This window comes from Equus przewalskii, chromosome 21, assembly GCF_037783145.1.
Source record: "Equus przewalskii isolate Varuska chromosome 21, EquPr2, whole genome shotgun sequence".
Taxonomy (NCBI): Eukaryota; Metazoa; Chordata; class Mammalia; order Perissodactyla; family Equidae; genus Equus; species Equus przewalskii.
Window position 1 is genome coordinate 35082074 of NC_091851.1, and position 24022 is coordinate 35106095.

The following is a 24022-nucleotide window of genomic DNA, read 5'->3' on the forward strand; positions in this document are numbered from 1 at the left end:
CGACTCGCCCGTTCAACGTCTCCACTCGGATGTCTAAGATGCACTTCAAACTCATCACATCCAAAACAGAACTCCTGAGTTCTATACCCTCCCACAAATGATAATAAAAGAAAATAAATGTAAAACTGCTCCTCTTCCAGCTTTTCTCATTTCAGTAACTGGCAACTCTATTATTCCAGCCGCTTCCGCCAAAAGCCTTGGAGTCATTTTTGACTTCACTCTATCTCACACCCTACATCCAATCCATCAGCAAATCCTGCCAGCTCTAACTTAAAATAGACCCGGAATCTGACCATTCTCACCACCTTCGTTGCTAACAGGCTGGTCCAAGCCACCATCCTCTCTCACCTGGCTTATTGCAACAGGCTCCTCACTGGTCTCCCTGCTCCTGCCTTTGCTCCGTATAGACCGTTCTCAGTTATGGTGTCAAAACATAAATCAGATCATAACACTCTTCCTCTCAAAATTCCTTGGGCTTCTCGTCTTACTCGGAGTGAAATGGCTCATAAGACCCAACATGATCTGGCCTCATTACTTCTCTGACTTCCTCCTACCCCCTCCCTCTCCCACCCATTGCAGCCACATTGGCCTTCTGGTTGTTCTGGAATATGACGGGCATGTTCCCACCTCAGGGCCTTTGCATTTGCTGGTCCTCTTGCCTGGAACACCCTTGCCCCGCTGCCTGGCTCACTCTCTCCCTTCCTTCAGGGGTCGGCTCAAATGGCTGAGCCCAGTGAGGCTTTCCCTGACAACCTGAGCTAGAACAGCTTCTCCACCCCCCAGGTCCTCCCTCCCCCCAGTAGAACTTGGCATTGTCTCACGTATCACTAATTCACTTATTTATCACCCGCTTCCTCGCCTTTAACATGAGCTGTCTGTGTCGCGGCTTTGTCCTTCATGCTCAGAGCTGTATTGCCAGCACTTAGAACAGTGCTTGGCACATAATTGGTGCTCAGTGGCTATTTCTTAAGTGACTCTGGAGTCATTGTTTTGAACTATTTGCCTACTTCTCTGTCCCCCCAGTAATAGCAGGCCGCATTGGGGTCCAATTCTCTACTGTTTCTCTGGTGTCCAACACAAGCCCCCCAGACTGGGTGCTCCTTAGATGTTTGAATAAACAAGTGAATAAATAATAGAATTTCCAGATGGGTTGCCTGGGGTGGTGTGAGGGAGGGGTTAGGAACAGACAGAGTTGCCTCCTGGAGCCTCTTACTCCTGTGGCCCTTCCTGCCTCTCCCCAGAGACCTGGGGTTACCTTGGAGGGGAGAGGCTAGAAGCTTGAGCCAAAGGATCTCCAGAGGCCAGAAGGGACAGGAATTAGGAGCTGGTGCTGGAAGGATCTGGATGTGTAGGTTTCCTATTGGGACTAATCTTTGGATTTAGAATTGTTTGGGGTTAAGGGATCTGAAGTTTTGGAATAGGTCACAGGTTTAGGGTTAGGATTTGGATTAAGGTTTGGGGTTTGGGGAACAGGTTGCAGTTTTTGACTTACGATTAAGCCCCAAGGTTTCTGGTTAAGGCTGAGAGTTTTGGAATTGGGCCTGATGCTTGTGGCCAATTGGTTTTGAGAATGGGTCAAAGGATTGGAACTTTGGTTGAAAAATGGGATAAAGTTGAGGGTGGCAGCAGGGGCCCAATTTGAGGACATTCATTAGGTTTTAAACGCTTCTCTGCTGGGATACTATAAGACAGAAAATCACATTTGATAGCAAAGCTCTAGAACAGGGGTTCTCCGCCAGGGGTAATTTTGTCACCCAGGGGACATTTGGCAACGTTTAGACTCATTGTTGTTTGTGGCAACTGGAGGAGGGGAGCCCTTGGTGTCTAGTGAGGAGAGACCAGGGATACTGCTAAACATCCTACAGTTCACAGAAAAACTCTTCTCAGCAAAGAACTATCTGGTCCCAAATGTCAATAGGGCTGAGGTTGAGAAACCCTGTGCTGGAGAACTTACCCATTCTCCAAAGGGTTAGCCAAGGGCTATTGCAGATGGGCCAGGGCTCAGGACGTGAGTATTCAGGGCTGATGGCTGGTGGGATGGGGCCTGAGTTATAGAGTGAGGTGCAGGCTCCCACATGTCCCCCTCCCCGTGGATTCAGCTTCTCAGAGCTATCTCTGGCTCTGGCAGACTCAAGGGGAGAGGAGGAGGGTGCAGCTGGAGACGGACTCATGAAGCTACAGACGAGCAGGGTGGGAGCTGTTCAGAGGGAGACCAGCAGCCTTGGCAGGGGCACAGAGGGCCTCAGCTGGGGCAGGGGAGGCCTGGGGCAGGGGGACGGATAGGCAGAGAGCTGTAGAGAGATGGCATCTGGAGAGGCCAGTGTCTGAGGCACCCTCTGCAACTCGTGTGAGTGCCTTGTTCAAGACAGAATCCAAATAATAATAATAATGCTAGTAATAGTAACAGGAGGAGGAGGAGCTGGCAACTTGCAGAGCACTTACCCTGTGCCACTCTAAGTATCTTACATCTGTTAACTCATTTTTAATCTTCCCACCAAGCCTATATGGTAGGTACTATTGTAATCTCATTTTACAGATGAGATATCGAGGCACAGAGAGGTTAAGCAAGTTTTCTGAGATCCTATAGTTCTCAGTGGCAGAGCTGGCTCTGGAATTTGCACTTAAAGGCTCAGGGCTTCCATTTGCAGGAGAGGGGCTCAGGGTGAGGGTCCCCCGACTTCCTGTGCTGCTGTCTTCCTCTCCATCTGCATATGTGATATCTCATCACATCTTCTCCGTGGTATCCTGAGATAGGTGCCATTACTACCGCCCTCGCTCTACTGATGAAGCAACCGAGGCTCAAGGAGGTTAAGCACCTCTCAACACAGCCAGGTCTGCCTGACATCAAGGCCACTTCTGCTTCTCTATGTGACAGCTTGGGGTGCACCTCTGCACAGTGCCCACCCTGGCCTCATTTGATCGTCACAAAAAAGGCTCAGAGCACAGGCTGTCTCCATCTCAGCCCTATTGACATTTTGAACTGGATAATTCTCTGTGGTGGGGGCTGTCCTGCACACTGTAGGATGTTCAGCAGCATCCCTGGCCTCTACCCACTAGATGCCAGTAGCACCCCTGTCCCCCTAGTTGTGACAACCAAAACCATTCAGACACTGCCAAATGTTCTCTGGGGGCCAAAACCACCCCCCTTCCTACCATTAAGAACAACTACCCCAAAAAGTAGGCAAGGAGAATCCTCCTATGATACAGATGATCATGAAAACTAAGGCCTGGAGAGGGGTAGTGTCTTGCCCAAGGTCACTCAGAGACTCAAGGACAGGACTGCAAGCAGGACGCAGCTCCACTCCAGCCAAGAGGAAGGTCTTGAGGCTGAGCTTTCCTGCTGGAGTTGTGCTCCTCCTATGCAAGCGTTGAGTGCCAACAATGTGGCAGGCGCTGGTCCACGCTGCCTGTTCCACCACATGCACAGGTCCCACTGGGGCAGCCTGTCCCTGCCTGAGCCTTCTGCTCTCTAGCAGAGCTGAGGTTGCACGTACCCTGCTCCCAGCTTTGGTTCCGCGAAAATAGTTCAGGCTTTGCTTTCAGACAGATCAAATTTCAAATTCCAGCTCTGCTCCTTCCTTACTGTGGGACGTCAAGCACAGCACTGAACATCCCTAACCCTGTTTCCCCATCTGAAAAATGGGCAGTTTGGACTCTAGTCTTTCAAAGACCCAATGAGCTCAGATGTTCTGGTTTTCTGACAAAGTAAGGTATCTTGTGTTTTTGTCCTGGCTGTGCCCAACTCAAGGTGGCACTTTGGGCAAGTCACTGCCCCTCTCAGAACTCAGTTTCCTCAAAGGCAGCCAACACTTGAGCCACACAGAACCTCTCACTGTTCTCTAAACCATGAATACTTCCCTCCCTTTAGTTATGCTATCTCTGAAATGCTATTCGCCCCATTATCCACCTGGAGAACTCCTATTCATCCTTCAAGACTGAGGCCAAGTCATCTGCTCCAGGAGGTCTTTCTTATTCCTGCAGGCAGAGTTAATCACTCCGTGCTCTGTGCCTCTGCATCTACCACCCTCTAACCCTCTAGAAGACCCCTGGCCAGTGTTGGGGACGTGTGTGTGTGTGTGTGTGTGTGTTTTCCCCACTAGACTGAAAGTCCTTGAAGATAGAGACAGAGTGTCTCTAATTCTCATGTCCTGGTATCCCACACAGTGCCTGACACAGAGTAGGTGCTCAATAAATGTTTCATAAACAAGAATGAATGAATAGAGGGAGTAGATGGTTGCCAAGACCCTTAGTGATTCCAGCACTCTAGAATCCAAAGAAGGAAGCCAACCTTTTGCTGTCCCCCAGTCTCACGCTCAAAGAACTGCCCCCACCCCCAATCCCAGCAAGTGCCTGTCGCTCCAGCTCCCCACACAGCGTGCGGACCCTGCTATAGTACCTTGGACAGCGACCAGGCGCTTTCCTTTCTTTTTTTAAAAAGCCTTTTATCCTCGGTGGAGCTGCCTCTCCAGGCAGCTGTCCTTGCAGACCTGCATTCCGCACGTGCGCGGAGACGTACTCAGAAGACGCCTTGCTTCTTCCATTTTCCAACCCATCCCAGGCGGAGGACTGGGCAGGGACCTGCATTGTTCACATTGATGCTTCTGAATACACAGCTGCTGACCCAAGCTAGGAGCAGATGGGGGTGGGGAGGGTCAGTGCTTTGGAATTCCCTCCCTCTCTTATCTCTTCCGGGAATCCCTCCTCTTCTTCCTCTAACCTACATGTCCCCAAATTGCCCTCACTCCCCTCTTCCAAGAAGTCCTCTGACTGAAGACATAGGTCTCAGTTCCTGGTTGGGGGGCGCGGGTGAAGAGGGACAGAAGTGGTCTGTGCTCTTTGAGATCCATCCATTCAACAGGTATTTTCTGAAAAGTTATAAAAACACTTGTATTAAGCGTAACTTCTTGGGGCCTCAGTTTGTTTACCTGTAAAATGGGGATGGGGTGGGTAAGGATTCATACAAGACCAAGTGCTTAGAAGGGGGCAGCTCTGTGATTTTATGTCAACCCCTTAAGGCAACACATCGACTCCAACTTCCATTAAAGACAGAACTTTGTGTCCTATCTCAGCTGCTTGCTTCCTGTGTGACCCTGTTAAACCCCTTCCTGCTCTGTGCCTCTAGTTGCAAAAGCAGGGGTTTCTGGTTTCTGAGTTCTGGTTCAGCTCTGGGGGCCTGAGTTTCTGAGTTATAATAAAGCCAGCTCCTCTTTCTTCCTCCAACCCAAGGAAGGGACTGGAGCCACAGAGAGGAGGTGGGGAGGGGCCAGAGCTTCCTGGGGTGGGCAGGAGGGTGTAGCAGAGGAGGATCTGTCCTAGCCCGGATGTGAGAGACGAGTTAACAGCTCAATTGTTATTTCAATTACACGGATTATTTGAAAACAATGTTACGAGTTTCATCACTGACAACCCAGGAAATGGCTGCTATGGCAACCAGGGAGAAGAATGGCCCTAACCAGCCAATCAGAAGTTCCAGCCATGCCCCCAGTTTGTACAAACTCTCTCTCTCCTCCATCCTCTGCTCCGGGAGGAGCCTTGGGAGGAGGAGGGAAAGAGAAGGGCAGGTGAAAGGACCACTCTGGGAAAAGGAAGAGGACAAATAAGGAAACTGAGGCCCATGGAGATGAGAGATTCCAGGAATTTGGTGTTTCTCCCAAATGCGTCAAGGGCAATGTCTGGCCCACTGCATCCTCCTTGTGTGGAGCACAGGTCTGGCACAGAGCAGACATGCAGTAACAGGGCTAATTCCAGACCCGGCTGAGGTTGAGGAGACGGTTCCAGGACACACCCTCCGCTCCCCGTCCAGCCAGACTGTGGCAGGGATTCTCTGAGACTCTGACAAAGTGTCTTGGCCCTCCCCCATCAAGGGGGCACAGCGGTCAACCTCACCTTTCGCTGACAGAAACAGCAGTCACGCCAGCAGCCTCCACTGGGCCAGAGAAATGGAAAGCGAGACGGGCGGGGCTCAGAGGTGTCCCCAGAGCCCTGGATCCTTTCCCTGCTGCCCTCTACAGAGGCTGCCTCTGCCTGCAGCATCCCCGGACCCATCCTTCTCCAAATGGCACCCCAGCGGTCTCCAGAAAAAGCCTTTTTACTTCAAGAACATCCCATGCTCTCCTTGTTCAGAAAGAGGCCAATTTAACGGGCAGCTTGCTGGACTCCAGCTCTGCAGAAACCCAGTTCCGAAAGCCCATTTTTCATCTTGCTTGAACTCCCCTGCTGCCCACTCCAATGTCCCTGAATCCCTCATCGGTTTTACTAAACAAACTCTTTTATAGGCTTACTAGATGCCAGGCACCGTTCTAAGCATTTTACAAACATTAGCTCATTTAATCCTCCCCACAACCCTGTGGAGCAGGCACTGTGATTAGCATCTCCATTTTATAGATGGGAAAACTGAGGCAGTTAAATCACATGCGTAAGCTCAGGGAGCTGGGGAGGAGCAGTACAGGGACTCGAACCCAGACCATCTGGCTAAAGAATCTAAGCTCTTGGCTACTATCTAATTCCTCCTGATGAAGCTGGCCTGGCTTGAGTCTTGCCTGATGGCCAGAAGACTCCTAACATTCAACTCTTGTACATCAGGGCTCCCCAAGTGCTTGCACTGAAGCCCATGCAGCCTCTTTTTGTATCTTCTCAGGAGGGGAATAGTGGACAGACACGCAGAGAACAGGCAGCTGGGGATGCTGCTGCTAAGAGGACATTCATGATAAGTGCTGGCCCTCACAGCCCAAAGTTCTGATCCGGCTGTAAGGCAGAAAGGGGCATCTTCATTGATTTGGTACCCACTGCAAACAAGGCACTGTGTGCCCATTGCCTCACCTATTCTGAGGAACAACCCAGCAAGGGAGATCTTACTCTCCCCATTTTACAGATGAGGAAACTGAGGCTCAGAAAGTCAAAGAGACCCTCCCAAAGCCACCCAGCCAATGCGTATCAGATGAGGATTGGTGCCGAGATCTGTCTGCCTCTGTCTGCCTTTAGTACAAGACGTGGTTCCTGTCCTCAAGGGACCATCAAAGAGACGAGATAGGCAACAATGGCTCAGGAAGGGCTGAAAGGGGGCGTTCAGACTGAACGGATGGAGGAGCTCAGTCCGAGTGAGCAAAGGTCCGCAGGTGGGCATGGACCTCGGAGCAATGGCTTAGCTGGAGCAGGTGTGTGTCAGGGCTCCGCGGGCAACCATGTTGGATGATGCGATGGGGCCTCCAACACCAAGCAGATGGTTTGGAGCGGATGGGCGAGGCCACAGGGAGCCATTGCTGGCTTAGGAGCCTCTTTCCCTCCCTCCTGAGACAGCCTCCCTCTCGCGCAGCAGAGCAATTTCCCAAAGCATTTTCTCTAATTTGTGATTGTTTTCCTAACCCAGAAGCAGCGAGAGTCTCCAGCTTCTCTCAGCTCACGAACTGAGCTGAGCTGTCAGAGCTGCTGGTCTCCACCCCCAGGCCAGCCCACTTGGGGACCTAAGAGTCCCTCCATCCTCAAAGCCCCCAGGGTACAGAGCAGGCTGCCGTCCCTAGGATGGCGGTGGCACCAGCGAGCGGGCTCTGCGAGGGGGCGGAGGGTGAGGGAACTGAAGGGGCTCAGAGAGGAGCCGGGGGTTCAGGGAGAGTTCAGAATTCTGTCAGGAACAGGGGCTGGAAGGGAAGTACATGCCAGAAAGTGGCCAGGAGCTAAATGAGGCAGCCAGGTGCTCCGTGGAGCCCGGCTCTCCAGGAGGGGTGGTGCACAGTGAGAGGAGTTGGGGCTCCAGGAGGGGGGGGGGTGCTCTGCAGGGGGCTGGGGCTTTTGAGGGGGGAGCAGGAGGTCTGTTGGGTATTCTGGGAAATGGAGAGTCTCTGCCATGAGAGGAGAGAGACTCCACAAGGAGGTAGGGGCTCAGAGAAGACGGGGGCTCCGTGAGAGGTGGCCAGGGGCTCAGCTGGGCCCTAGGATTTGTGAGGAAGATGGAAGTCTTGAGAGGACAAAGGCTCTGAACAGAGAACATGGGCTCAGTGAAGGGATCAAGGGCTAAACTGAGGAGGCAGAGGCTCTGGGAGGGGTCGGGCCTCAGAGAGAAACATTGGCTTATACAGGGAGAGGCTGAGTGGGCAGAATGGAGGGCCTCCTTCTAAGAGTTGTTTTGAGAAATTTAATTCTCAGTGTTTTCCTCCTAAATCATTACCTGGGTGCCCTATGCTGGCCTGGCTCATCCTAGCCACAGGTCTGTCTCCTCGGCCCACACAGCCCCCTTCCCCTAAAGGTGCCCTCACCTTGGTCCTCTGCGTCTCCACTCATCCACCCCCACCTTTCTTCCAGGCTAAGCCCTGAGTCCTTCCCAGTAACTACTCCATAAATGCCCCAGTCTGCACCCATTCCCTCTGAGTCACCCGTATAGACTTCGTATCCTGCTCCAGCCCAAACACATTCTCAGGGAGGTCCTTCAGACACCGGTAATGATCAATAAGGTAGTTCTCCCTCCAAGCTAAGCTTGATCCCTCCAGCTGCAGGAACAGCCAATTTCCTCTGTCCTGGAACAGAACACAGCTGATCTACAGGCCACCTTCTATTGGGACATTTGTCATAGCTTTAGAGTCAGTCTCCTCCAAAATTTCTCTCTTCTAGGTAAAATAATTTCAGTCCCTTCCGTTGGTTTTTCTAATTACTCTATTATGAAGCATCACCAAACGCCTGTGGCAAGATGTTACCAGAGCCTGGCACATTGTAGGCTAGCAAGAAATGTTTCTTGGCTGGATGAATAAGTTGATGGATTCGTGGATAAATGAGAGTGGATAGATGGGTAGCAAGAAGATGAGAAGAAAGGTGGTAATGCATGGTGGTGAGCGACGGGTGGATAGATGGAGGGGTGAGGGTGGGTGAAGGAGGGTGGACTATGGGCAGATGGATGATTAAATGGAGGTGAGTGGGCAGGAGGATGATGGATTGGATGATGAATGGATGGATGGATGGATGGATGATGGATGGATGATGGATGGATGGATGGATGGATGGATGGATGGCTTAGACAGGATGCTGGATGCATGAATAATCCCAGCTGGAGTCTCAACTTTTCCCACATATCCCAAGTATAGGCTCCCCTAACTTGGGTAATGGCACCCCAGTTCCCCCACACACCCAGGCTTGAGACCTGGTTGTATTTCATTTCTCCCTCTCCCTCATCTTCCACAACCAGCATCTCTGGGTCCTGTTGATCTTATTTCCTTGGTGCCTTTTCCCTCCGGCCCCTGTTCTCCATGACATTCAAGCCCCAACTCCACATGTCTCCTGGATGATTTCAACTGTTCCTGCCCCCTGCTTCCTTTCTCCTTCCTTCAAGTTGATCCTAAAACAATGCTATCAGCATGATCTTCCTAAAGCTCAGCTCCAGTCGGCAACATTTGATAGCTCCCTATTGCCTGCATTCCTCAGCCTGGGGTTCCACATCTCTGAATTCAGCTGAACCTCCCCTTTCTGGTCTCTCCCTTTCCTCCTTTGATGTTCTCTGTGCTCTGGTCAAACCAGGCAACTGACTGCCACCCAAACATTCACCAAGCTTCCCCCATTGCTCATGCTGTCCCCACCACCTGGAAGGCCCCCACCCCTACCTGGTCACCTCCACTGCAGCAGCGCCATCCTAGACTTCAACACACAGCTCAAATGCTGCCTCCCAATGAAACCTTCCCTAGTCCCTTCGACAAGATACAATCAAATGAGTCACTTCATCAAGACACATTGATTGAGCACCGACTGTGTGCCCAAGTGGCTAAAGGGCCCTGATGGTGGGAGGGGGAGGGTACAGGATGAGAAAGACACAACCTTTGCTTTCAAGGGAAAGCCAGCTTGTGTAGGTGCAAGTGAGCATGCATGTACACACACACACACACACACAGAATTCAAAGGAAAAACTACAGGCAAGATAGTGTAATATTGGTAGTTCATGCCTACAGAGCCCTCCCTAGAGGCCAGGCACTATTTGAAGTGCTTTACTTCTAATAATTCATTTAATCCTCTCAACAAACCCACGAGGTAGGTACAGATGTGGAAACTGAGGCACAAGGTTGGGGTGGTCTTGCTCCCAGGTCTGTGCTCTCAGCTGTACACAGGAGTGTGGTATAAATAGAGTCACGGGAGGGGGGTGGAGAGAGAAATTCATGACAAGGCTCACTCTGACCCCCTAGTCCTCCTCCCCAGCTGTGCTGCCATCTCCCCTTCTGCCGACCTCGCCCCTTCCCCTCAAACCCATGTGAGAGGCTCATTTGGAAAAATGGAAATGAAAATAGACTAAAGTAGGGGCAGAGGGCTCACTCTGCCGCTGGGATGCTGTGGGACCCTGGGCAGGTTCTCTTCTTCTCCTGGGCCTTGGGGCCCCATCTATGAAATGGGGTAGGGCCCATCAACACTTAAAGGCCCTTTCAACTCTAAAGTACATAACCCTAAACACAGCTGCTCAGATGAGAGAAGGCAGAAGCCCAGGGAGGCTCTTGGCCTTGGGGCTTGGCTGCGTCTCCCAGGATCTCCCTGTTGTCTCTGAAAACATGATTTCAGCCCCTGGCTCCTGTGGGCCCCACGGTGAGGCCACAGTCCTATGTCTGGTCACCTGAATCTGTCTGCCTCATCACTGCCCATCATCTTGTCTGCCCAGTGACCTGGATCCATCTGCCTTGGCTACCCATCCATCAGCCCGCCTGGGCCCATCCACCTTGCGTCCCCTGCCTGCCTGGCGTCTGTCACTCTGCCCATCACACATACACACACACACACCCAACACGCAGAGTCCACCTGCGCACCCCCTAGTCCCCTACTTTGCAAGTACCACAGTGACAACAGAGAGATAAAGTGGAGCCTTCTCATTTTTTGCTCACAGAGAAGTCCAATCTTAACATCAGAACCTGCTTTCCGGGAGCCAACACAGGTCTCTGCCACCCAGCATCCTCTCCCTTCCCCAGGGACGGCCCCCAAGCCCCCTCCTCACTGGGTCCAAGGGCTTCCACTTGAGGAATCTGGTCAGGGCCACACGCCTCCTGCCAAAAATGTCCAAGTGGTCCCCAAGGAAATCATCGGACAAGAGCGTGAAGTTGTGTGTACAAGGATGTTCATCGCAGAATTGTTTGTAATCGCAAAGGATTGGAAACAACCCAAATGTCTAACAGTGGGGACTGGTTAAATGAATTATGGTCCAGCCACACAATGGAGAACCACGCAGCTCTTAAAAAATGATGATGTAGATGTATATTTATCGAAATGGCAAGACATTCACAATATATTATAGAGTGAAAAAAGCTGGTTACAAAGGCACATGTATAAAGCAACATGCCATTTTTATTTTTTAAAAATCTATATACATCAAGAAGGATATGCACCGAAATGGCAGCCAACTGGTGGTGGGATTATGGCTAATTAAAAATGCTTTCACATACAGAAAAACACACACATACATATATGTAGGTACATGTGAATTTACATGCACACACACATATGTAGTCGCTCTGTATTGAACACTGCCTACGAGCCCAGCGTTACACCCCTCGCCTGTACCACCTCATTACTCTTCCCTACAACCCTGCGAGGTAGGTTTATTAAAGCCATCTTACAGATTAGGAAACAGAGGCTCATTCAACCAGCAAGTGGCAGAGCCACAATTTAAACTCGGCCGTGACTCCAGAGTTCACGCTCTCCATCAGTACGTTGTCCTGTTTCTCTTTTTGTCTATCTGTAACTTACCTATTTAAAAAAATAACATATATTTACTTGAGTGACAAAGAAACAAGAGAAGTTAACAAGACAAGGAAAAAACAAGGCTGGGGAACTATACGCAGCAACATGTCCTCAACCTCTGGGGTCTTTGGCAGCTTTTCAGCAGGTTTCCCCCATCAGCCCATCCTTCCTTCCCTCCTTTGGCCTATCCTGTGTATGAGGTTGGTCCAGCCTGCTGGGGAGGGTTGGGGCTTAAGTATTGCCAGCTTCAACGCTGTGTGGCCTGAGGCCCCTCCTTAAGACGAAATTTAATTCAGTGGGAGCTTGCCTCGTGCCAGGTGCCATGGGAGACGCTGGGGAGACCAAAGGAAAAGGCCAGGTGCCTGCCTTCAGCTCTTCTCATCCAGGGCTGCTCTCTCCGCCTCTGCACCGTCGACATTCGGGCTGCATCCTTCTTTGGGGTGGCGGCTGTCCTGGGCCCTGCCGGTTATTTAGCAGCATCTTTGGCCTCTACCCACTAGATGCTAGTAGCAGCTCCCTACTCAGTTGTGACAACCAGAAATATCTCTAGACATTGCCAAACATCCCCTAGGGGGCAAAATCGCCCCTGGTTGAGAACTAGGATCTCGTGGATGATACAAGGCAGGCAGTAAAAAAATAATCTAAATTATCTGCTCCGAGGCTCAGCAGAGATGGGAGTCGTGTGTGCCTGGATGGGTCAGAGAAGGCTTCCTGGGGTGCATCTGTCCTTGAAATCTGCGGGTCCTTCACGGTTCTTTCCATTCTACGCAATTATCCTGGGTGATCTTGTCCATCCTGTGGCTTCAAAGACCTATTTCTGGCCTACAACTCTCAGGGTGGGCCCAGTCTTTTCTTCACAAAAAGGGCATCTCCACCACAGGTCCCACCAGCATCTCGCATGCAACACGTCCACAGCTGTCTCCACCTCCTCGTGAAAGCCCAGCTCCCTGCATGACCCACTCAGCCTCCCAGGTCAGAAACGTGGACTCCTCCTGTCCCCCATGTCCACGACGTCTCCCGGCCCTGTCCATTCGCCTCCAACCCTCACAAGCCCTCCTTTACTCCCCAGGCCCGGCCACCAGCAGCGCTGGACACCGTCTTCCCCACCAGTCCATTCTCCACCCACAGCAGGGTGAGGCTTCTAAAGGCAAATTGCACCATGCCACCCCACCGCTGAAACCCTTCGTGGCTCCCCAGTGCTCTCCGGATGAAGTCCAAGATCCTTTTGTGGGCTTCAAGACCCACAGGCTTCTGCCCGCCACGCTGGCCTCATTTCCTGTAGCTCCCACTCAGCCTCCTGCGCTCAGCCAACTGAACTTGCAGTCCCTCTAATGCTCTTCCTCACCTCGGGCCTCAGTGCCCTCACCCCTTGGTCTGGGGCCTGCTCTCCGCGCTCCCATCCTTTCTCCCCGCTTCACCCCTAGACAGCCACTACTCAGCCTGCAGGTCTCTGCTTAAACAGCGCTTCCTCCTGGAAGCCTTTGCTCACAACCCCGACCCCCACACTGGCTCTCATCACGGCTTATGAGAATTGCTTAATTGTCCACCTCATTCCTGGGACCACCAGACTCCTTTGGGTTGGAGTCCTGTCTGCTTGTCCCCATTGTTTCTCTAGCATTAACACAATGCTTAGCACATAGTAAACTCTTAACGTGTGTGTAAATATATATTTTAAACTGGATAATGAATGATGGATGGTCAGACAGATGGGTGGACGCAAGGAACAGGTACCATTTGGGTTGAGTCTTGACCACGTTGTAGGGTCGCCAGGGGAAGAGCGTTCAGGTAGAAGGCAGGTGTGGCTGGATGCGGGAGTGTCGGACTGGAGGCACCGTGGGAGATAAAGGCGCATGCAGACGGATTACAAGGACCTTGAATGTCACGGTGCGGAGTCTGGACTTAATTCAGTAGGCGATGGGGAGCCATGGAAGGGTTTTAATCAAGCCAGTGACATGATCCCACCTGCGTTGGAGAAAGATCGCTCCGGCTGCAGCAGGCATTGCGGTCGGGAGGGAACCAGAGGGTGGGGGCCAGGGAGGAGGCTGCCACGAGGTTTGGGAAAAGCCACGGAGGTCTGAGCCGGCGCAGGGGTCGTGGGACAGATGCGAGGGGAGAAAGGTAGAGACTAGGGTGAGGCAAATCTGTGGGCACCTAGAAGCTGTTCCTACACCTGGACCACCCGCGGGGACCACACAGTCCCACGAAGGATCCTGAGATCAGAGCCAGATCCTGGTGGCCCTGACCCAACCGCCTCCCGCAGGGGAGCAGGCAGCTACAGTCACGCGCAAAACCACAGGGACAGCCGTCTTCAGCCCTGTGGGAACCAAGGGACACAAACAGAGGGACAATAACAGCAACAAAACCGCTCCATTTGTGGAGGACCCTGGGTGCCAGGCGCTGTGTGAAGCAGCACCCAGACTCACACATATTTAAGCTTCACAGCAACCCAATGAGGTACGTAGTACTTTTCCCTCTGTTTCACAGAGGAGGAAACTGAGGCTCAGAGAGGCGAAGCAACTCACCCAAAGTCACACAGCCAGCAAGTCACAAATCCAGGCTGCTCCAATTCCAACGCCCATGCTCTTAATCAGCGATTTCTCTTACACAAAGGAGGGAGCCGGGAGCGAGTGGATGGCCGAAGGCTTGTGTGTCTGATGAGGAAGCAAGAAGCTCCCAGCATGATCCCAATGTGACAGCAGGAGGAGGCCTGCTGATGGGGCGAGGAAGGAAGCACAGGGGAGAAAGGGAATTCCTCCAGGTCTCTGTACACCATGTGTTCAGACCCAGACTCATATTCACAAAGGTGTGTCTCTACTGCAAGAGAACTGGGCTAAGGAGTGAACAGGGTGTACAGCCTTAACTCCTAGTTGAGCCACCTTTGTGGGGATTAAAGAAAGGCATCCTCTTCTGAGGGCATGCAGCTCCACAGGCCCATGGCTGGTAAGTAGAGAAAGCCTTTTCTGCACATTCGAGCAAGGTGCCTCTTCCTCTGGGAGGACATAGTCTGCCTGTAGGGCACCTGATTGGTTGAGTGGAGCTTAAGATGGATCTCAGCCCCTACTCTCCTCCTACACTGAGTGCCCTTGAACAGTCAACAACCTGCCCAACTGTACATGACAACCATGCCTCCAGCGCCCCCTGTCCTGCGCCCCTGTTTCCCAGCACCCACTCTACATCATCCTCAATAAGAAAAATGTTTCCTATGGCAGATACAAAGAGCTCAGGCCATTCCACAGACAAGTTCTTGTTAGTCCTTGCCTCCTCTATGGGAGAAAAGATGAAGTCCTAGTATGCCCACGGCCCTGATGAAAAGTTGATGTCGGGGCCTGTCTTGATGGTCCAAAAAAGGCCAAAACAAAAATCTAGGCTTTCTCTAGAGAGGCCTGTATCAAAACACAAGGCTCCAGGAAGCAGAGGCCTCTAGTCCAGAGCTCCATCTTAAGGGCCCTCTAAGGAGTCCAGGGGCAGAGCGTATGCCCACCCTTGTGAGGGGCATGAGGCTCCTCTCCTTGAGCCTGGCCTGAGGCCTGGGTCTCCTCCCAGCCTGGCAGGTGTGGATTCCCCATCTTGTCCCCAACCCCTAGTGGCCTCCTTGGCTCAGCTCCAGGGCGGGATGGGGGAGCTCCCAGCCCTGATGCCCCAGCCCAGGGCACCTTCTTAGGGTCTCCTTTCCCCCAGGCACCACCCGACTCCACCCTCAGCTGCCGCCCCCAGGCCGAGCTGCACCAGCCGCTGCAGCCTGGGTTATATAAACAGGAATCATTCTCTCTCTCTCAGAATACCTGAGGCTGCATTTCCAAATGGAGCTTCCTGATGGAAGAAAAAAAAAAAAGAACAGAGAGAGGAGAGGAAATTTAATTGGCTGACGCCTATCGCCCATGTGGTAAATAAACTGGCTGCTCCAAACTTTGCTAACTCGGAGGAGACAGGCCCTCCTGGGGTGGCTGCCCCGGCGTCAGCCCAGCCCCATCTCAGGAGGATTTGGAGGCAGGGCTCCCACAAAGGCCTGGGAAAAACCAGAGCCTGGGGAAGCAGCAGGGGAGCTGGAAGTCTCGCCTCCAGCCACAGCTATTCCAGACCACCAGAAATGTCCTGAGGTCACAGCCACCCCCTCCGCGCACACACACTTTTTGTAGAAGGGCTGCGACCTGCCGGGGGTCACACCACACCGTTAGGAGCCAAGCTGCATTCTCAGTGTCTGTTATTTTGGCTTTTCCACCAAAGGCATTTCAACAGCTTTCCCCAGATGCTGGCCTGGGAGCACGGGGGTCTAACCTAAATACCTCTTGCTGCGTTTAAGCAGGCGTCTTCCTGCTGTGCTTGCAGCATGAAGGCAAGAAAATGCTGTTTCCCCTCAAATCTGTCCAACATATAAAGAGAGCTGGTGGGGCTGGAGGTCAGGACCCCGGGGTTCCTGTTCTGGCTCTGGATGTAGCTTGCCCTGTGACCAGGCCTCTGTTTCCAATACTTTAAAATGTGAAAAAGGGGCCTCGGGTGGTCTCTACTGTGCCCACAGTCTGGAGGAGCAGAGGGGGGCTCCCCATCTCCAGGAGTCCGCTCGGAGGGCCGCTCAGGAGGGGCAGCTGTCCCCTGGTTGAGAGATACCTGATTGGCTTTGCAAAGCATCTGCCCCAGGGGGGCTGGCAGGGTGGTCCCAGAGGGGCACGCAGACACCCCCAGGAGGCAGGCAGTGTTTAAATGTGGACCTTCCCTTCCAGGAAGAGTGTAAGAGGAGCGTCCCAGACACTGGGGAAGGGAGACGAATAGGGGTGGAGTGGAGTGGAGAAGTAGATGAGGCCGGGAGAGGGGTAGGGGGCAGGTGATGCTGCAGAAACAAACTGAGGCAGGCGCGATGGAAGATGGGTGGAGGAGGAAATGGCCATAGATGGGCAAAGACCAAAGGATGTCATTCTGGGTGTGGAGGCCAAATTCCAAAAAGGGCTGCAGAATAGGGGTGATTAAAGGGCAGAGTAGGCAAGAAGGACAAGGATGGGGGTACTAATGAGGGACAGAGGGGCATGACGTTAGGAAGGAGCCTTTGGGTTCCAAGGCAGTGTTGGTGCCGACAGAGGGTCGTGGCGCTGACTGGTTGGGTGGAGAAGAGGACGGATCCAGAACCCTGCTGGAGGGGCGATAGAAGGCGGGCAGCAGCCCTCGAATGAGCCGCTGCCTGCGCTGGGGGCACCTTGGCCAGCCCCCGGGACCCGGAAAGAGCTGGAATCAGACCCACGGAAAACGGAGTTGGCATGCGCAACCCCCCGCCAGGCCCGAGCAGCAGGAGAGGAGAAGACGGTTCCCAGAAGCGCGAGTGTTAAGAAGCTTTCCGCCGGCTTCAAGAGGCGGCTTCTCTGCCCACCGCCAGGGGGTGCCCCTGCAGCTCGGGGAGACCTCGGGGGACTCCGGGTTAGCTCCTCGGCTGCAGCCCTGCCTGGTGGTGTCCAGCCGCGCCCCAGCTGGGGCCGGGGCCTGACAGCGCCGGAGAAGAGCGAGAGGAGAGGTCAAATCCGGGGCACGTGCGAGACGGGTCTGGACCGTGCCCACCGCGAGCCGCCCGGCACCCAGCCCGCGCACACGATCACCTCCTCCTTCAGCGCCCCGGCGACCCCTCCCCGAGGGTCAGTCCCAAGTGGCGCTCCCTTTGGACGTGAGGCCGTCGGGCCCTGTCCTTCTTACGTGGAGGGGACAGTGCTCCCGTAGCTGAGTCCTAGGGAAGAGGGCAGCGCTGCCCCTCTCTCACCACCTGTCCGCGAGCCGGCCCGACGGCCAGAGGGCAGCAGGGTCGCGCTGGTGGGGCCGGCGGGCGTCCCCGCGGACCAGCTCTCCCCCTCCCCCCGAGGTGGCCGCAGCCGTGCGTGTCGCCGCGGCTTTGAGTCTGCCTCTTAGGTGCCCCCGGACGCGCCACGACCTCGCACACACACACCCGCGCGCACACGCTCGCGCCGTTCGGTGTTTCCCGGCCCCGGACCCCGCCTCTGGGAGGGGCCCGGGAGCCGAGCCCCGGTAGCAGGGGGTGGAGGGGCACCAGGAACGCCTGGGTCCCGGCCCCACTGTTGAGACTGTGCGCCACCTCCCCAGCCCCTTTCGGCGCGCGGGCTTGGCCCCCGGCGCTGCCACCCCTCGGCCCGCGGGGGTCGCGGAGGCTCCGGGTCGCGCGGCGGGCGGGGTAGGGGGGCGGGTGGGGGCCGCGGGCTCCGGGCCGAGAGGCGGCTCGGCTCCGCGCCGGGGAAAGTTTGGACGTGGGAAACTCCCTCCCCGCCCTCCCTGCCGAGAGGAGGGGGCGCGCGGGGGCCGGGCGCAGGCACCCGGGCTCCCCCTGCGGCGAGAGGCTCGCCCTCCGCGCCGCCTGCCGGGCCGCTCCCGCCGGCCAGGGGGCTCCCTCCTTGCTGGGCAGCCTCCCCTCGGAGGCGATCCGGCCGCCCCTCCCGCGGCACCTCGCGCTCTTACCTCGGGGAGCGGCCCGGGGCTCCCCCTAGTCCTGCCGCCTCGGGACGCTGCGTGCGGCGGGCGCCCCGGCGCGGGCGGGCGGGCGAGTCCGGAGCCCGGCGGCCGCCCGGAGGAGCCGGAGGGGGAGCGGGCGCGAGAGGGGGAGCCGCGGCGGCGTGTGCGCGCGTGTGTGTGTGAGCGAGGGAGAGCGAGGGAGTGAGCGAGCGGGAGCGAGGGAGTGTGCGTGTCTGACTAGGGGGGAAGTGTGCAAGGGACGGATCCCTTCCTTCCTCCCGCAGCCTCTGGTGGAGACTCGGAGAATGCAGCGCCCGCCAGGCAGGAGCGCCGCGCCGCGCCGCGCCGCGCCGAGCCGCAGGCGGGCGCGGGGCCCGGCCCCCGCAGCCGGGGAGCCCCGGCCCCCGCCCACCGGATCGCGCCCCTCCCCCGCCGGGAGGGGCTGGCCTCTCCATCTTACGGGCTGCCGGGTCCCAGGAAACCCCCGGGGGGCGGTGCCCCTCCTTCCTCCAACCCCAGATCCGCGCGAAGGGAGCGCCCCCAGGAGGGGGACCATCTCCCTCCCCGCCCGGCAGCTCCCCGGAAGGCCCCAGTTTGAGACCCGACCCTTCTCTGTCGCCTGACTTTACTGTGTCTAGGGTTTCCCATTTCCCCCCGCTACTGTAGGAGCCTGGCTTCAGAGGCGAGGGGGTGCAGGCAAGGGTGGGGGCAGGCTTCTCCAGGGGCCGCCCCTGGCTGGCTGCCCAGGAAGGCCCCTGCGCACACCCACCAGTTTCAGAAGCAATCACTGCGCACTGACAGGGACAGAAGCTGGGGCCCAGTCTCTAGGGAAATATGAGGTCGTGTTCTGGGAGGAGAACAGGGGCTTCTCCTCTTCTTGGGGGGTGGGGGGGGGTGGGGACGCTGGACATGCCTGCAACCAACAAAGTAAGCAGGTAAGACAACCCCGTCCTAAATTTAGCGCCACCTTGGCCTCCAGAGCCTACCAATACCCACGCCCTCGCAAAGCCCTGAAACACCATCCAGGCCACATTTTCCATCCTCTTAGAAATCCAGCTAGCCCGCTGCCTGGGGTCTTTTCTGCCCAGCCCAGTTTCTTTCTCCTGGCTGCATGGCTTTCTCTTCAGTCCCATCTCTCTAGGCTGAGGCCTAATTGAGGAGACTCCTGACCCCCGAGTTCTCAGTATGGGGTTGTTGATGGTGGACTAGGACCAGTGACTTCCATAGACCCACCCTTTGTCTTGGGTTGGGGGACCCCTTAGGAGCCCCTCAAAGGGCTGTCGGATAAGTGGGTGAAGGATAACAGGAGACAGGACAGCCATCTCGTTCTGTGCTGCCATGCTGTCACTGACCAGACACATAATGGTATATGATCACCTGCTGAAGTTCAGAGCAAAGAGGAAACAGGATCCACCAGGGCCTCTGTGGGTCCTCAGGGACCCAGGCTCCACCTCACCCCGTTCTGCTCCTTGCCTCCTTCCCTAATTTCCACCTCCATCCCCACACCCTGGTCCTTCCCCTCTCATTCTCCCTAGCAATTGGAATCCCTTTCCTGCTGGCTGTCCCTCCGGCCCCTCCCACTACACTCTATCTTTCTTTTATTTATTTTGAGATTTATTCTCCATCACGCCAGCCCGTTCCCTCCCCTAAGTCCTTCTCTCGGTTTATTCCCCTTCATTGATCTCTCCCAGCCTGCCTTTGTGTCGTCCTCTTCTCTCCATCTCTCTCCTCCCCTCTCCTCTCTATTCTTAGCCTCCACTCTTTCATGCTTTGAGAGACCAGAGGCCAGCCCTTCCAGATACATCTCCTCACTTTCTCTTCTCTCCCTCCCCTCCACTCACTTTTGCCATTTGCTCCGGTTTCCCTCCCACCCATCCTCTCCCTCCAGCTCCTGGTTTGTACTATTCATTGCAGGTGTCAGACCTACTTAATTGTGCACACGTTGTTCTGGGGTGGGACACCGTTGCTCTCACATCTGCATATACACAGTAGGTGCTCAATAAATGTTTGTTGAATGAATTACTCACACATCTTTCTTTTGATCTCTCTCTTCTCCCATCTCTGCTTTCCCTCCCTCAACGTCTCTTCTCAGACTCACTTCCACCATTATCTCTAATTCTTTCTTCCTCCAACAAACCTTTGAGCATTCACTCTGTGTCAGGCACTATGCCAGGCTCTGGGCACACGTTGAGGTCACCATCAGTGATTATTGAACACTTACTGTGTGCCATGAATTTGCCTTTAAGTCCTTGAAACAATCAGATACTAGTATGAGCCCCGTTTTACAAATGAGGAAACTGAGGCACAGAGTGTTGAAATGTCAAGATCAGGCAGCTGCAAGTGGTGAGATCAGATTGGTGCATGGCACTTAGGCCATGGGAGAAGGTAAGCAGGGCCTTCAGCTGCAGTGTGACAGGTGCAGCAAGAGGCTGTGTAGTGTGACAGAGGAAGCCCTGGGCAGCACTGGGCTGAGAGCAGCTCTGCCCACTGTGGCTGTGTGACGGTGGGCAAGCCTGAGCATTAACTTGTAGATCCAATGAGCCAGTAGTGACGAGGGCTAACCTTAGAGAGCAATGCCATATGTCAAGCCCTGTGCTAGGTCTTTCACATGGATTATTTCATTTGATTCTCGCAGCATCCAACTTATCCATTTATAGATGGGGAAACCAAGGCACAGAGAAACTGTAAAACTTGCCCAAGGTCACACAAGTGGCCGAGCTGGGATTCAAACTGAGGCAGGCTGGGACCCGAGCTTGCACACTGACCTGGTGTGCGGTACTGCCCCAGACAAGTAACATGCCTAGCTCATTCTAGATGCTTCGTTAGAGGTCTGAACCTGTGCGTGTACAAATAAGGGAGACACGATCTTCCAGGGGTAGGGATGGGATGGGGGAGCTTCTGGGGAAGGGGCTTGTGAGAGTCCTCCGTTCACCTCCATTGGAAGGGCGTCCAGCCCCCTCTTGGTGCACTGAGCATGCTCTTCCTTTGGAGCGGTCACCTGAGCCCACGGGTGTCCCCTCCGTCTAGCCCAGGGTTTCTTCACCTTGGCACTATCGACATTTTAGGTCAGATAATTCTTTGTTGTGGGGGCGCTGTGCTGTACGTTGTAGGATGTTTGGCAGCATTCTGGCTTCTATGAGCTAGATCCCAGTAGTGCATCCCCCCTTCCCTAGTTGTGACACCAAAAATGTGTCCAGACACCGTCAAATGTCCCCTGAGGGGCAAAATCACCCCTAATTAAGGACCACTGCTCTAGCCTGAACACCTTAATAGTAGGGTCTGCTCTGGGGCACCTTTGGAGAGTCTGAACAGGTGTCAGTGAAGGGCATGGCTGGGGGCAGGCTGCTCCCAGCTCCAGGCTCTGCCATTTCCCCTGGCTCTTTTCTCCTTTTCTGCACTTGCTCACATATGGCTGGAGCCCACATGGCCTCACTTCTCTCTGTCCCCACCTGCGGCTCTGGCTCTGTCTTTTTGTCTCCTTGTTTATCTCTTTCTGTCTGTTACCTTCTTGCCCACTGTCCACTTGATCACCCTTCTCAGCTCCTCCGCCTCTGTCTCTGTCTCCTTCTCTCCATCAGTGTTTGTGGGTCTCTCTGACCCTTTCTCTCTGAGTGTCTGTCTCCTTCTTTGTTTCTTTCTACGTGTCCCTCTATTTTTTCTCTCTCTCTCTTTCCCTGGCTGCATATCTCTGTCTGTCTTTCTCCATCCCTTTCTGTCTCCATCTGTCCACCTTCTCCCAGTCTCTCTGTCTCCCTCTCTCTGGTCTCTCTGTCTCTTCTTATCTCTGTTTGTCCCCCTCCTTCAGTCTCCCCTTGCCTGTCCTGCTATGGCTCTCTGTCCCCATCCTCTCCGTCCTTCCCCTCTCTTTTCCCTTCTACCTTCTTCTCCCCACATTTCCTTCTACTTCTTCCTTCCTTCCCTCCTTCCTTCCTTCCTTCCCTTCCTCTCTCTTCTCCCCTTCCCTCCCTCCTTCCTTCCTTCCCCCTTGCCCCTACTCTTCCTCTATTCTCCTCCATCTCCCCCCCTTCCCCTCCTTCCCTCCCCCTCCTCTCGCTTTGTCTGTAGGAGCTGGAAGTTAAAAGCTTTTCCGAACTTGCTCTCCAGTCGCTGTTCCCGGCGCCTTTCATCTCACCAGCACATTTGTAAAACTGCGCAGACTGAAGGGCCGTGACATGAACAACCAAAGAAATGTCAGCGCGGCGACTGGGGCCTCCAGCCCGCCGGGGGGCGGTGGGGGGGGCAGTCAGGGCGCACCCCAGCCCCTCCCGGGAAGGCACCGGGGACGGGGATGGGGACAGAGGGCCCCTGACCCTGGGCTCCCAGCGCTTTGCGCCTCTGCGGACCGGCCTCCTCTGCCGGGGCCGACGCGAGCTCAGGGGCGGGGCGGGGCGGGGCGGGCGGCTGGACTCCGGGGAGGGGGGGCCGCCCCGCCGGAGAGAGACGAGGAGGGCTGCGGCGGCGGAGCCTCCCGGTGGGAGAGGGAGGCGGCGGCGAGCCCGCGGGGGAGCCACACGCGCCAAGCGCCCGCTGCGCGCTCAAACGCCTCATCGCGTTCATCCTGGAGCCAGACTGTCTGGGTTCAAATCCCGCCAGCCCACTTACCGGCTGTGTCATCCTGGGCAAGTGACTTCACCTCTCCACGTCTCAGTTTGCTCGCAGGTAAAGCGGGGTGGGGGGTGATGATAGCAGTGCCTACGTCAAAGGGCTGGGTGAAGACAATGAGCGAATCCACGTAAGACACTTGAAATAAGCGTTTGCTGTAATTAATAAGGATAACGACAACTCGGCAAAGTGGAATGCTCAGCCTCATGCTCCAGGTGGGGAAACCCAGATTTAGAGGGGAAAGTGACTGGCCAAGGACTCAGAACAAGCAAGGGGCAGAACAGGGATTGAAGCCCGGGGTCCCTCTCCCCCTCCCCCTTTCTCCTCAAGGAAGTGGGCACAAGGATGGGGCAGAGCTCCGGCAGTTAAGGACTGAATCTGATCGATCACTGCTGTCTCCCTGCATCCGTAGATACAGCGCATAGTAGATGCTCAGTAAATACTTGCGTGAAGGAAGGAAGGAATGAAAATGGCTGGAAAGTTGCCAAAGCTAAAACACTGAAAGCCTCCTTTGTTTGCAGGAGTAGGGTGGGCTGAGGTGGAAGACGGAGCCCAGCGCCAGGGGAACTTCTGGGCAGGGAGAGCTGGTGCAAGTCCGGGTCGGCCATCTGGGACCCAAACTGCGGCAGCACCATGGACAGCAGACAGGGCCCCAGGTCCGGAGCCCGTTTTCACAGCAGGGGCTGTGGAGCTGCCCGGCTAGGCCGAGACCTCCATGTCTGCGTGCATCCCAGCTCCCAGATCTGGCTCCTGGAACCCCAGTCTGGGACTAGACCCCAGCCTTCTGCTTCTTCCTCTCCCTTCCTATCAGCCCTAGACAGCTTCTGCAGCCCCGAGGCCTCGAGCTGCAGGTGGCTGCCTGGAGACGGGCATGGGGCTCCCCCGAGCTTTCCTGAAAAGCCCTAAAGACACAGAGAGAGTAGAAGAGGCCTGAACACCTGGACTACCCCTCCTGAAGCCCCTTCCCGGGAGTGGGAGGGTGAGACAGCCCTGTCACTGGGCCCCCTAACTTCAAACACTCGACCCTCTCTGAATTATTCACCTGCCTCTCCCCAGGGCTGCTGCAGAGGGCCCAGCTCAGGTGCTGAGGAGGAAAAAAGCAGGAAGACCCATTAAATTTAAACACTGCTGAGAATTGTCAGATGTGAGGTTCTATTCCTGGCCTGGAGCAGAGAAGCCAGCAGGAGGGGAAGGGGGATCAGCAGGGGCCCAGGGGAGAGACCCACCATGGGGTGAGCCACTTGCTGAGCACCAGTAGAAAAAAGGTGTGACGCCACGGAACCTGGGCCTT

At 55.1% G+C, this 24022-nt stretch overlaps 1 protein-coding gene across 3 annotated transcripts in view; it reads right to left on the reverse strand.

The window, feature by feature from the left end:
* CDH22 (cadherin 22) overlaps window positions 1–18516 on the reverse strand; it is a 124092-nt gene extending 105576 nt beyond the window's left edge. The window contains exon 1 of one of the 3 annotated variants that reach the window (XM_070589334.1): window positions 18136–18516. The gene's annotated coding sequence lies outside the window, so the exon portion shown is untranslated. Of the gene's footprint in view, window positions 1–17364; window positions 17546–18135 lie in introns of those variants that run through there. The other 2 variants (XM_070589331.1, XM_070589332.1) reach the window with 2 other exon arrangements.
* Window positions 18517–24022: the final 5506 nt, after the last annotated feature.